Source organism: Oryctolagus cuniculus, chromosome 3 (genome assembly GCF_964237555.1).
Source record: "Oryctolagus cuniculus chromosome 3, mOryCun1.1, whole genome shotgun sequence".
In the NCBI taxonomy this organism is placed as follows: domain Eukaryota; kingdom Metazoa; phylum Chordata; class Mammalia; order Lagomorpha; family Leporidae; genus Oryctolagus; species Oryctolagus cuniculus.
The window spans coordinates 76,680,837-76,693,483 of record NC_091434.1 but is presented as its reverse complement, the minus strand read 5'-3'; the positions used below and the strand labels follow the sequence as shown (position 1 = coordinate 76,693,483).

At 40.2% G+C, this 12,647-nt stretch overlaps 1 protein-coding gene across 17 annotated transcripts in view; it reads right to left on the bottom strand.

Moving 5' to 3' along the window:
• Nucleotides 1–12,647, bottom strand: part of COBLL1 (cordon-bleu WH2 repeat protein like 1) — a 193,958-nt gene that overhangs the window by 114,540 nt on the left and 66,771 nt on the right. Inside the window, exon 1 of one of the 17 annotated variants that reach the window (XM_051848574.2) lies at nt 681–821. The exons of the other annotated variants lie outside the window; for them this stretch is intronic. The gene's annotated coding sequence lies outside the window, so the exon portion shown is untranslated. Of the gene's footprint in view, nt 1–680; nt 822–12,647 lie in introns of those variants that run through there. 17 annotated transcript variants of the gene reach the window in all.

The window sequence follows — 12,647 nt, the reverse complement described above, 5'->3', positions numbered from 1 at the left end:
GTTTTTTTTTTTAAGTCAAGCAAATTTGACTAAAAGCAATTTTTAATCACCATACAGAGAGTTACTAATACATAGAAGCCCATGCCAGGACAGTCTATGAGAAAAAGTGCAACAGGACAGTTAGTTCACTAACACTGAGCTGTCAAAATGCTCATTTCTCCTTTGAATTTATATCAAGTAACTTAAAACCTCTGAACATCCATTTAGGTATCTACTGAAGTCTATTGAACGCAAGTATCAAATCAGACAGTTATTATATTTTCTAAAAGTTAAAGCTCTAGACTACTAGACTAGTATGATTTATCATATGGTTGGTTGAAATGTTCACCATAATTCCAAAGGAATCATGACATGTCTTAAAACTCAGAAGTGTTTCAAATAAAAACATAATGAATGTAGTAGTTGCTTCTGTATACAGAGATTTTAATAAGCTATTACAGGTAAAAATCTTTCGCCAACAAGTGTAAATTACATCAGTGCATATACATTTACTGTTTTAAGAAAAATGAACTATATAACATCAACTCACAAAACCAAAAGTTCTTTAGTTCCTTCTATAAATGCTTAGAATCAAACATTAAAACAAATATAATAGTTCAAAGGAAAATTAGATATTTTTAAAGCAAATGATTCAAAAATGTTAAACTGTTTTAAAAATCTAGCCAATCATATGTACTTACAACTGTTCCAGAGAGTCTCTATAAAACTGTAGTGTTCCTTCAGCTATTTAAGTTTTGAGAATGCTAAACCAACTCTCCTGTCTGCTACTAACTCTACCGCTTATCATGTATTTGAAAGCGCCAGGTACTTCTTAACTCTGGCAAACATGTAAAAGAAGGAATTCATTGGTCTTACAAAATAATTCCGGGAATAATCACGTAACATTTCACAGGCCTTTTTTTTTTTTTTTTTTTTTGAAGGGAATATAATTTACACAGTATTTTTTTTTTTTTTTTGACAGGCAGAGTTAGACAGTGAGAGAGACAAAGGTCTTTCTTCTGTTGGTTCACCCCCGAAGCGGCCGCTACAGCTGGCACACTGCGGCCAGCACACTGCACCGATCCGAAGCCAGGAGCCAGGTGCAGGGACCAAGGACCTGGGTCATCACCACTGCACTCCTGGGCTACAGCAGAGAGCTGGACTAGAGGAGCAGCAACCAGGACAGAATCCGGCACCCCTTGGATTCTGTCCTGGTTGCCCCTCTTCCAGGCCAGCTCTCTGCTGTGGCCCAGGAGTGCAGTGGAGGATGGCCCAAGTGCTTGGGCTCTATACCCCATGGGAGACCAGGATAAGCACCTGGCTCTTGGCTTCGTATCAGTGCGATGCGCCGGCCGCGGTGGCCATTGGAGGGTGAACCAACGGTAAAGGAAGACCTTTCTCTCTGTCTCTCTCTCTCACTGTCCACTCTGCCTGTCAAAAAAAAAAAAAAAAGAAAAGAAAAAAGATTCCAGCGCCCCAACCGGGACTAGAACCCGGGGTGCCGGCGCAGCAGGTGAAGGATTTAGCCTAGTGAGCCACCGCGCTGGCCTACACAGTAATTTTTAAAAGCAGCTCCTTATCAAGAAATTTAAAAACCAAAATGCTCAATGGTTTTGTCTCCTTTATAAAGATATAAAGCTTTCAGTTTCTCAACATACACAAAATTTGCTAAGAATTTTTAAACAACACCTCAAGGACATTCTAGTTAATCATTTTAGTGTTAAGCACACCTACATATGTGAAAGAAAAATTTTAAAAGTACTTGTAGGATGATAGTTTGCAAAAAGCTAGATGTATGATAATCAAGATTCAGTGAAAAAGCACAAGCATTTACGTTTGTAAATCCATCTGCTGGATCATTTCCCAAATGACTGCAATGGCTGGGGCTGGTCCAGGCCAAAGCTAGGAGCTTGGCGCTTCTTCTGGGTCTCCCACATGGGACTCCGGCCATCTTCTGCTGCTTTCCCAAGAGCAGTAGCAGAGGGCTGGATCAGAAGCAGGGCAGCCAGGACCTGAACTGGTGCCAATATGGATGCCACAGGCAGTGGCTTAACCCGCTACAATGCTGGCCCCCAAATTCTTACATAAATTACAGTTAAATGTCTGTGAGGAAACCTTATGATTAGTTTACATATAATAAAGGGCAATGCTAGGGCTGGGGCTGGTTCAAGTTCCAGCTGCTTCACTTCTGATCCACTTCCCTGCTGTACAGTGGGAGATGGCCCAAGTCGTTTGGTCCCTGCCACCCACATAGGAGACCCAGATGGAGCTCCTGGCTTTGGCCTGGCCCTGCCTTGACCATTACAGTCATTCAGCTCTATACCTGGCTCTCTCTTTATCTCTGTAACTCTGTCTGTCAAATAAATAAGGGGCTGGCATTGTGGCATAGCCAGTTAAGCTGCTTCTTGCAATGTCAGCATTTCAAATGGGCATGGGCTTGAGTTCTAGCTGCTCTACTTCTCAGCCCTGGCTGTTGGGGCCATTTGGAGAGTGAGCCAGTGGATGGATTTAATCCAATATGAAAGACATGTCAGGAAAAAGAAAAGGTCACTAAATTATGAGTTTCACACACATGGACATGTACTACTATTAAAAGAGTAATTCATCAAAAGACTATCACTGCACTGCATAACCCAATATCATTTTTTAAGTTTTCTTTGCATGTTTTCCCAAGGAAGATGCCTAGGCTTCCCCTGAAACATTCTGTATATGCACCTGGGATTGCAGGTAGCATCAAAGGAGAGGCAGACAGAAATGCTATTATTTTTGAATGTAGATAATAGCAAGAATGCTTACAATGGTCAATCTTAAGAAATATGACACATACTCTTCTAATCAAGATACATGATACTCATAACCAAATGAGCTAACACAGTTGTAGACTTGATTTCCTAAAGCAAGTGCTGTTTTTAAACTAAGGAAAAAAAAAGGTATTCAAGAGGCAGAGAGAGTGAGTGAGAAAGTGTGTGAGCAGGCTGCCATATGTGGGTTCAGTCCCCCAAATGCTCACAATGGCCAGGCTGAAGTCAGGAGCTGGGAACTCAGTCCAGGTCTACCTACTGAGTGGGTCCCAACTAGTTGAATCATTACCTCTACCTGCTGGTGTCTGTTTTAGCAGGAAACTGGAATTGGAAGCCAAAGCCAGGAACTGAACTCAGACACTGCTATATGGGACACAGGCATCTCAACCAATAGCTTAATCATTAGTCTAAATGCCTGTTCCCTAAAGCAACATTTAAAGGGTATAAAAGAACATCCTTAACAAAAGGGTCACCAAGGCACAGCAATAAAAGTGAAATGGGTTAAGTGTAAAAAAAAAAAAAAATACTGCCCTAAAGTGTGCCTGCAGCTACCTGTAGAGAAGACTGATGATAATATTGATAACCAACAAGATCCATTGAAATAACACTCTGGGAAATGAGAGTCAACATTACCAAATTTTCCACTTTTTCAGAAGAAATAAGAACTCTGGATTTTTATGTGAAATTTTCTAACTTGTCAACATTGTCAAATAATTTGCCTCATTGGGCACTGCATTCTATGACGTCCTAGAAAAAAATTGTCCAGTGGCTGGATTCCAGTGCTGTTACCTACTCTCCTACTCAGTGATCAAGAGTTGCCAATAACAGATAATTCTAATGCTTCAAATAGGACCCTGCTAACAGGGAATAGCCTCAGATAGACAGAACATGCTGACAGAGCAATCAGGGAAAATTTACAACGTTAATTCAGCCCTTACTTTACGGGAGATGGCAAGGCACTGAAGGGACAACATGGCAGCTCTGACAGTGACAGCAAAGCCAACAGAACCTGTCTTAATACTCCAAAGAAAAGGGCTTCCCAAGGGAAGCCACGCTGAGGAAGCCAGAGTCCACCTTACAAGTGATTTCAAGTCAGTAAAACAGAGAAGTAATATGATCAGATTTGCATCTGGAAATATGATGAAAACAGAAGGGACTAAAAAGGGTAAGACAATGGACAAGCAGAACAAGCAGACCAATTCAACTACAAACAAATCAAGTGAAAAATGCCAGACCTGGTAGCATTGAGAAGAGAAAGGAAGAAATGAGTTGAGGACACTTTATTTCTTTTAAATTTTATTTACTTGAAGGTTAGATACCCAGAGAAAGAGATAAGAAAAAGAAGACAAAGAGAGAGAAACAGATTTCATCTGCTAATTCACCCCCCAGATATCTGCAGCAACCAGACCTAGCCCAGGCCAGTAGCAAGAGACAGGAACTCAATCTGGGTCTACCATGTGAATGACAGGGACTCAACTACTTGGGCCATCACAGTGCAAATCATGATGGAGTCACCGTCTTTCCGTCTTTGCCTAGGAAGCTTTCGGTCAGAACTATCCTGCTTTATTTATGTTCATACCCTGAGGGCAGCCCAATCTTTTTTTTTTTTTTTTTTTTTTTGTGGACAAGATGATAAGATAGGCCAAGGACATTCCATTCCCTGCTCCTCTCAGCCTTAACAATATTCAAGAGCCCTGGGGTCAGCACTGTAGCCTACCAGGTTAAGTTGCTAGCTGCAATACCGGCATCTCACGTGGGTACAATTTGAATCCCACTTTCAATCCAGCTCCTTGATGATGCACCTGGGAAAGGAGCAGACAATGGTTCAAGTTCTTGGGCCCTTGCACCCAAGCAAGAGACCTGGAAGAAATTCCTGGCTTCTGGCTTTGGACCAGCCCAGCTCTGGCTGTTAGGGCCATTTAGGGAGTGAACCAGCAGTGGATGGAAGATCTGTCTCTAACTCTGCCTTTCAAATAAATAAATCTTTTTTAAAAAAGTAAAGAGCCCTTATTAACTTTGATGAAGTCTTGAATCCTTTAGAGAGTTGTATGTAAGAAGCAGGAAACATAGGTTTCTACATCCTCACTCCTCACATTCACGCCTAGGCAGGCCAGGCTCCTGAGACCAGGAAAGTTCTCTCAGAGCCCCCAACCAAAAAGGCCCTTCAATGACCACAGCACAGACCACCCTGTCTAGGATCTTCAGTCTAGGAGGAAAAGGAAGAGCTAAAAAATGCAAAATGAAAGGGTAAGAAATGAGGATTATGAAGTGTGGTCTGTGCATGTGGCACTGTTAGGTAGGAAGTCAGATATGAGCTTGTGTGTGTGTGACAAAGGCCTAAGGAGACATTTAGGTCCAGCATATGCATCTCAAAGTCATCCCAATAACGTTTCAGGGGCAGTCCAGTATTTGCATCCTGCCCTGCCCCTTCTATGGGATAACCTGCCAGGAGGGGGTCCTCACCCCTTCTGCCTGATATCTGCATTTCAAATATTCTTCTCAGGATCCTGATCCTCCAGAGGGTCCTGCCCATCCTTCCTCTAACCTGGGCAAGGCCAGCCAGGCTTCCCCCTGTCTGATAACTTCAGGGGGAAAACTTAGATAGGAGTTTTCAGTATTTACACTCATAAAGTCTTTTGTTTCAGGAGGAGATGTGAGAAGACAAAGACCCATCCCCTTAAAAACCCCCAGCCTCAACCAGACTGCGCAATCCGCTCTCTGCCTCACTGCTGAGCCACCTGCCTGGCCTGCCCGGGTGTATTCTCTCCATTCAACCATGTAACCCTGCTCTCCCCCAGTCTGAGCGACTGGGCACTCTCTCTCAGGTTCTGTCTGGAGAGGTGCCCATCCGTTCTTACAATGTCCATTCCCTAATAAACCTTGCTATTTTACTTTCTACTACTCTGTCTCACGCCTGAATTCTTTCTTGCACAAAGCCAAGAACCCTGCCATTCACGGGTAACAGCACTTAGGTTTGAGATTAGGCCTAAAGTGAAAGATTTCGCTCATGAAGCTTTTGATATCTTAAAAATATGATTTACTTTCTTCCTTTATAATTCGGACAAAAAATTTCACCATCACTCTGTAATCCCACAATTCAAACCAAGTACTGCTTTTGCAAAATATGATGTGGTCTAGCAAGATATAGCCAACACTGGGACTGGATTCCCAGCATGGCAATTAGCTGACTGTGTGACCTATAGCAAGTTACTTATCATTCTACCTGAGACCCTCACCTGGAAAATGAGGTAGTGAACAACACCTACTTAGGAGATTATTGTGAAAATTGATTAAATTCACATCAAGCCTTCAGCACAGTGCCCATAACATGGAAACAGCTAACACTGAGTATTCTAACGACCCAGGAGAGAACATAAGCAGGCCTTGGAAATAATAGGTATGAAAATCAAAATTCCATACAATCTTTTTAAGAGAAGATTTAAATTTTTAAGTTATTGGTCAATTAAAAATAGATACCTTCATTTTTTTAAGGTTTCTGAGTCAGCCACATGGAAAAGTTCTAAGATATTTCATGGGAACTTTCTTCTGCACTACCTTTTTTTTTACTGTGTTTCCCCTTGGAAAATAATGAATAATTAAACATTAATTGCAGATCGAATGGTTATTTTCCTTGGCTCTCAGAATACTGGATTATGAGTTCTATGAAGACAGAAATTACTACCCCTCCAAAGGATGGGCCAGAGCTGCAGCACTCCTGTTTATTCAGCAACCACTCCACTTTTGTGTGTTTTCAGCTTTCAGACTTATTTAGAAACCAAATGTTTGCCATGGGCAGTGCTGTCAGTGTATTTGCCTGGCTAAGTGGAAATCCAAAAGGCAGGGTAAGCAACAGACAGAGTGGAGATGCTATGTTTTCATGGAGACACACCTTCACCTTGTGAGGTCTTGGGCAAGAGTAAATATAATTCCCAGTCAATAATTTACTCTTCCACTTAGTCAAACTTTAGAGCAGACACCCCTTAAGAATACTCTGCCTGTTATGCGCGTATTTCCCCCTGGGCGTTTCCTTAATCTTACAATATTAAACCCACACATGTTCTTCCAGAATTTCACCAGAGTGAGTAACATGTTTCCCTCTGTAATACTGTGAATTTCATAATACATTTTTCTATCTTTTCACTATCTTAAAATCAAAAGCACAAAAAAAAGGTTCAACACCTTTTACATAGATCACAATGACTACCACATAGAAAAAGGAAGCATTTATCTTCCTTGTATTGATTTATCAGATTTTATTCAAAGACTTAATTTTAGGTGCTTCTTATTCATAATAAAAGCACAATAAAGGCCCATGTCTTTCATCTCCCCTGCCCAACAAAGAACGGAAAAAAATGGAAGCTGAAGTTTTATGGAAGTCAATTAAAAGTGAAATTGCTGCTAATGTCAACCATAGAACATTAGGCTAACATTTAATTTGTAGATTAAAGAAAGCTCTGGAATCATCATCTTAAGTGGCAGCTGAAGTTCATTCTGCAATTCACTGCACACCAGGCACTCTGTAAGATACTTCTCGGGTACTCTTTCTCACAACAACCCCACAAGCAGGCACTCTGCTTACCTGCAAGATACTTAAAGATACCTCACGATAAGAACCACAGTTCTAGGACCTTCTTCAGATACCAAAATCTGCAGATGTTCAAGTCTGTTGTACAAAATGGCAGTGTTTGCATAACTCATTAATATAATCCCATATATTGAAATCATCTTGGGTTATTTACAATAATTAATGCAATGTAAATACTATGCAAACAGTTAGTGGGCCACATTGTTTAGGGAATAATGGCAAGTTCAATACCATTTCTCTCAAATAGTTTCAACACACAGTTGAAATCCAGGGATGCTGAGGAATGTAGGGATTGGAAGGCCCAACTATACACAGGGGTCAGCCCAGGAGGTAGTGTACCTGGATATAGGATTTAAACTTCAGCAATCTGACTCCAGAACTGACACTGTTAACCACTCAACTGAAAGCCAGACTTAATCCCAAACATGTTCCAAATTAAATCATCTGTCCAAAAGCCTTATCTATTAAAGTGCTCAAAACAAATCATATGGAAACCACATAAATAGAAAATCAATTCAGTAGATGTATTTTCAATAGATCACACCCACTTATCCAAACCTCATTACAACTTTATGCAGAAACTAAAAGCATGCTTCCCTAAATAACATTATTAACAAATTTATAAAACTAAACAACGCTGCTGCGATATTTTTAAAAGGGATTTTTTTTCTTTAGCCTCAAAGAAAACTACTTAATAGAAAAAAAAGTAATTTTGTCCTTGTAATTTAGGACATTTTACTTTTACACACTTCTTATTCCTCTTAATTTGAATTATCCTTTACCTTTCAGTTTCATAATTTTAGATTTCCAGATGATGAAAGTGAAAAATCTTGATGACTACGTTGACTCTTGCTATTAATTCTCAATATTCTGAAATTTTAAGAGAATGTCTGGCCTTTATTCATTTCAGAATATTTGAGTTTCATTTACTCCATTAATAAAATTACTAATGATTTTAATACTTCTGAATTAGAGCCATTCATTGCTAATTGAACCTTCTCTATTGTGAGTTTTTAAAGATTCACTTGACTTAAAATCAAAAGGATAGAAAATCATTATTACACATAAACTGACCAATAAAGTTTAACTTTATAAACTGAAAAACAAAGATCAAACCAGCATATTCCCATTATTGTGCAAGCTTGACTTCAAAGTATTCACATGAAAACAAGCAGAAACAGATTAGTAGTTGCCAAGGACTGGGCCAGGAGGGAGCAGGGAGGGACTGCTTAATGAGTACAAGTTTCTTTTTGGAATGATCAAAATGTTCTGGAGCCAGAGACTGATGAAGGCTGCACAACATCCTATGTAACTAAATGCTTCTGTACTGTGTGCAAAATGGTACATTTTATGTTACACATTTTACTACAGTTTTTAACAGCCTGTTTAAGACTACTGTAATATCACAAGTAGATTTGATTTACACTTCATAATAGCAATTAGTATGTAAAAATAACATGCTATTAATACTTCACTTATTAAATGATATTTAATGAAAGTTTCATGTTTGAAATATTAAGAAAATCCATTGCAAGTATAATATTATCTCCCGAAATACTGGAACATCCCCATAATATGTTTAAAGTTGGTTATACTTAAAATGTTGTAATATCAGTAGTTCAGCAGTTTGTCTAGCTCTCCAGAGTCTTTTCATGTATTATTTAAAAGGCAGATTAAGTCTTCATTTTGTGATGATAATGACTACACATTTTTGGACTTCCACAGCAATAATCCAAGAACAAATGCATAACCCAGAGAGCTTTCAGAAAGGCAGGTTGCAGGATTCTCAGGCTGTGGACGGACAAACGCAGTCCCGGGAACCAGTGTTGTCAAAAGCTGCGTCCTGGCTGGGCTGGCCAGAACCAAACACCGTCTTCTCCAGCACAGACATTGTCACATCCCAGACTTGGCAGTACTGGCTTCAGACATGTTATTACTGTAAGCGGGAGATAAGAATGAAGTTGAAATCATCTAACATTTCTGAAGGGAGATGAGAATCACCACAGTCTCTCTACAGGTGCTGAGCCAGGCCGTGAGGAGGTGACAAGACCGGAGTGCAGGAAGGAGAAACAGCAGGTCCAATGGGCCAGCGTCATCTTCTCTCAGTTCACGCTGTTCACAAAACTTAGCTTTAACTCCACTCATATTAGGTTTATCAACTGACGAAAATGCTGTTTCCACTTATGCATATTTTATATTTGCAAACAAGCTCCAAGATCCTTGAAGGGAGTAATAACACCACAATGCACAGCATAAAGAAGTCACTCAATAAGCACTTGCTAAGCATATAATCCCAGATTTTATTGTTCTATTTTTAATGTCAGCATTTCAAATCTCTAAGTAAATTTTAGTTCCTTTCTGTAAGGCATTAGTCATATCTGTTTCTTGAGTCTTCCAAGTTCCTTTCATGTTGCTGAAACACAATACAAAGGCCTGGATCTACATATATAATTGTTTTTATACAGCTGCTCCAGCAAATTTCTTGATTATGTGGCATATCCATCTATTGTCCAGGACACTGCACTTCCTCTGGAAGGGCCAGATCTAATGTGAACTCCCTTGAGAAGACATCCGCAATTCCTGCTCCTTCCTCCCATTTGAACACTCTGGTTCCCTGTCCTTTGTTCACTAAGCACTCAGAGGAAGCCATGTGTGGGTAATCCGAGCACAAAAGTGCTATACAACACTTTCTTATACATTTATCTATCTCTCCCTTCTTACATTATAGATTCCTTAAGGCAAATACATTTCTTTTCATTCTTGAATTTCATTGATACACAAAGAGTTAATGAATGATTTTTTTTAAATGCTGACTATGGATACAAAATGAAAATGCCATGGTTTGAATATGTCCTCCCAAAATTCACATGTTAAAAACTTAATCCCCAGGGCCACAGTGTTGGCAGGTGGGGCCTAAGGAGAGGCACGTAGGTTATGAGGGCTCTGCTGTTGTCAAAAAGGCTTGAGGCTGTCAGTTCCCTCTCTTGTCCTTCTACTTTCTGCCATCTTGAAAACACCGTGAAAAGGCACTTCAGATGCCAGGACCCTGATCTTGGCCTTCCCAGCCTCCCTCACTGTGAGAAATAAATTCTTTATAATTACCCAGTGTGTGGTACTGTTTCAGCAGCACAAATAGATCAAGATAGAAATGTGCTATGAACATTCACAAGAAACCTCTAGAGAACATCATGAATGAATAGAAGTGTTCAAAGATTTAGAGTTGGGTTTCACTTACCTGGATTTGGCTTTTTTTAAAGCAATAAAAACAATAGGTTAAATCACAAATAAGCAGCCAGAGGCAGAACCCTAACTTTATGCAGGGGGTTAACACAGGAAGTTACACCAAGCATTTTCATATGAACTAGGAGTTCCCAAAGTGAGACACAATGTAACCACTAGTGGTTGCTATGGTAATGAAAAATAAACCTTGCACAGATATTTCAGTCATCATCTAATTATCCTTCCTGTTTTGGGGGATTTTCAATGGTGCCCGAGTCCAAGAAAGGCAAAAAGAAAACAGGAAAAAGCATCGGAATCGGAAGCTTATCCTCAAGGAATAAAATAGAAAGCTGATTCAGGGGCAGGGGCTATAGCTGATACCTCTTTGATACAAAATAAACTACTAGAAGAAATCCTCCTTTTCCAAAAGGAGGATTTTTCCACCTAACAGGTATAAAACAGGAAGTTGAAGGTGATAAAAAAATTAAATGAAGCAATGACCCTAAAAACAATCAATCTAATTTTCAGATGAATATATAGTATCTTAAGTTTAATTTATATATTTAAGTTTAAAAATAATTACACTTAACTAAATTGACCACTTTATAGAAATATAAAACACCTCAACATAGAGATCGAAAGTCCACAAACCCAGAGGGCTTTCACTACACTGCGTTTGCAGTACTCCTGACTGCTCATATTCCACAAGGTATTCTTATACACATAGTGAACAAGGCTTTTACTAAATAGAACAACACATGTATGAAAATATGCAGCCCTTGGGGCTGGCACTGTGGCACAGCACGTAAAGCTGCCGCCTGCAGTGCCAGCATCCCATATGGGTGCCACCTTGTGTCCCAGCGGATCCACTTCCAATCCAGCTCTCTGCTGTGGCCTGGGAAAACAGTAGAAGATGGCCCAAGTCCTTGGGCCCCTGCACCGCCCCCCCACCCCCACCCCCCACCATGGGAGACCCGGAAGAAGCTCCTGGCTCTGGATTGGAGCAGCTCCGGCAGTTGAGGCTAACTGTGGAGTGAATCAGTGGATGGAAGACCTCCCTCTCTCTGCCTCTCCTTCTCTCTCTGTGTAACTCTGACTTTCAAGTAAATAAATAAATCTTTAAAAAAAAGAAAATATGCAGTTCTTTCACAAACACACAAAATAATATAAGTACAAAGTCTCAAAATCATATCAAATAAAACAGTTTAGAACTAGGCAGGAGTGAAGATATGACATCCAGGAGAAGCGAGAGTTGGTGTAATCTTACAGAGTGTGGATTTTAGATGTGAAGATACACTAGAGAACTGCATGTACAGAGATAGGCAGAAAAAAGGAAAATAAGGCATAGCTTGGGGAAACAGCAAGAGATTGTTTCTGGAGTGTACCAAGAAGAGAAGCTCAAGCAAGAGTCCGTAACAACACTAAAGAAAATAGTCTTCGATCACACTACAGAATGCCTGAACGTGGATTCATCTTACAACTCAATTTCTTTCAGGCCTGTGGTTCATGATCTCTGGCCACTGTAACAGAAGCATTGGTCCTTCAGGTTTTCACCACACCCCTTTGTCAATATTTCCACTGTACTTCTTATCCACTATGTAGTTCCAAAATCTTTGCTATGCCATTCTTTGTTTTCTACAGACTCCCTCTACTTCTTTGTTTTAATGTATCTTGTCTTTCCCTGGATTACAATGTCTACACCATTCACTCTCAAATGGAGTCTGTTCATTCTCCTTTGCCTCTGCAGATCACAAAAAGGGAGCAGAGGCAGAAATTCCCCGAGATTTTTCTGCACCTTCCTCACTCCTGTATGATTTTAGTTCATTGACTACCACTCCTGCCTCTCCAAGGGTCTTGCCACACAGATTTATTGTCATCCTATCCATGGAAATCAGTTAATTCCAAGTCTTCAACAAACTGAGAAGTGTGACATCTGGATCATAGTACATTTATCTTACTGCCATCATTACTGTGTAAATGTCGTAATGCTGATGCGCCACTCAACATCCTGTCCAGCATACCAGCCTCCCCACACCTGTACTCTGTAACCACAAGCACCTTGT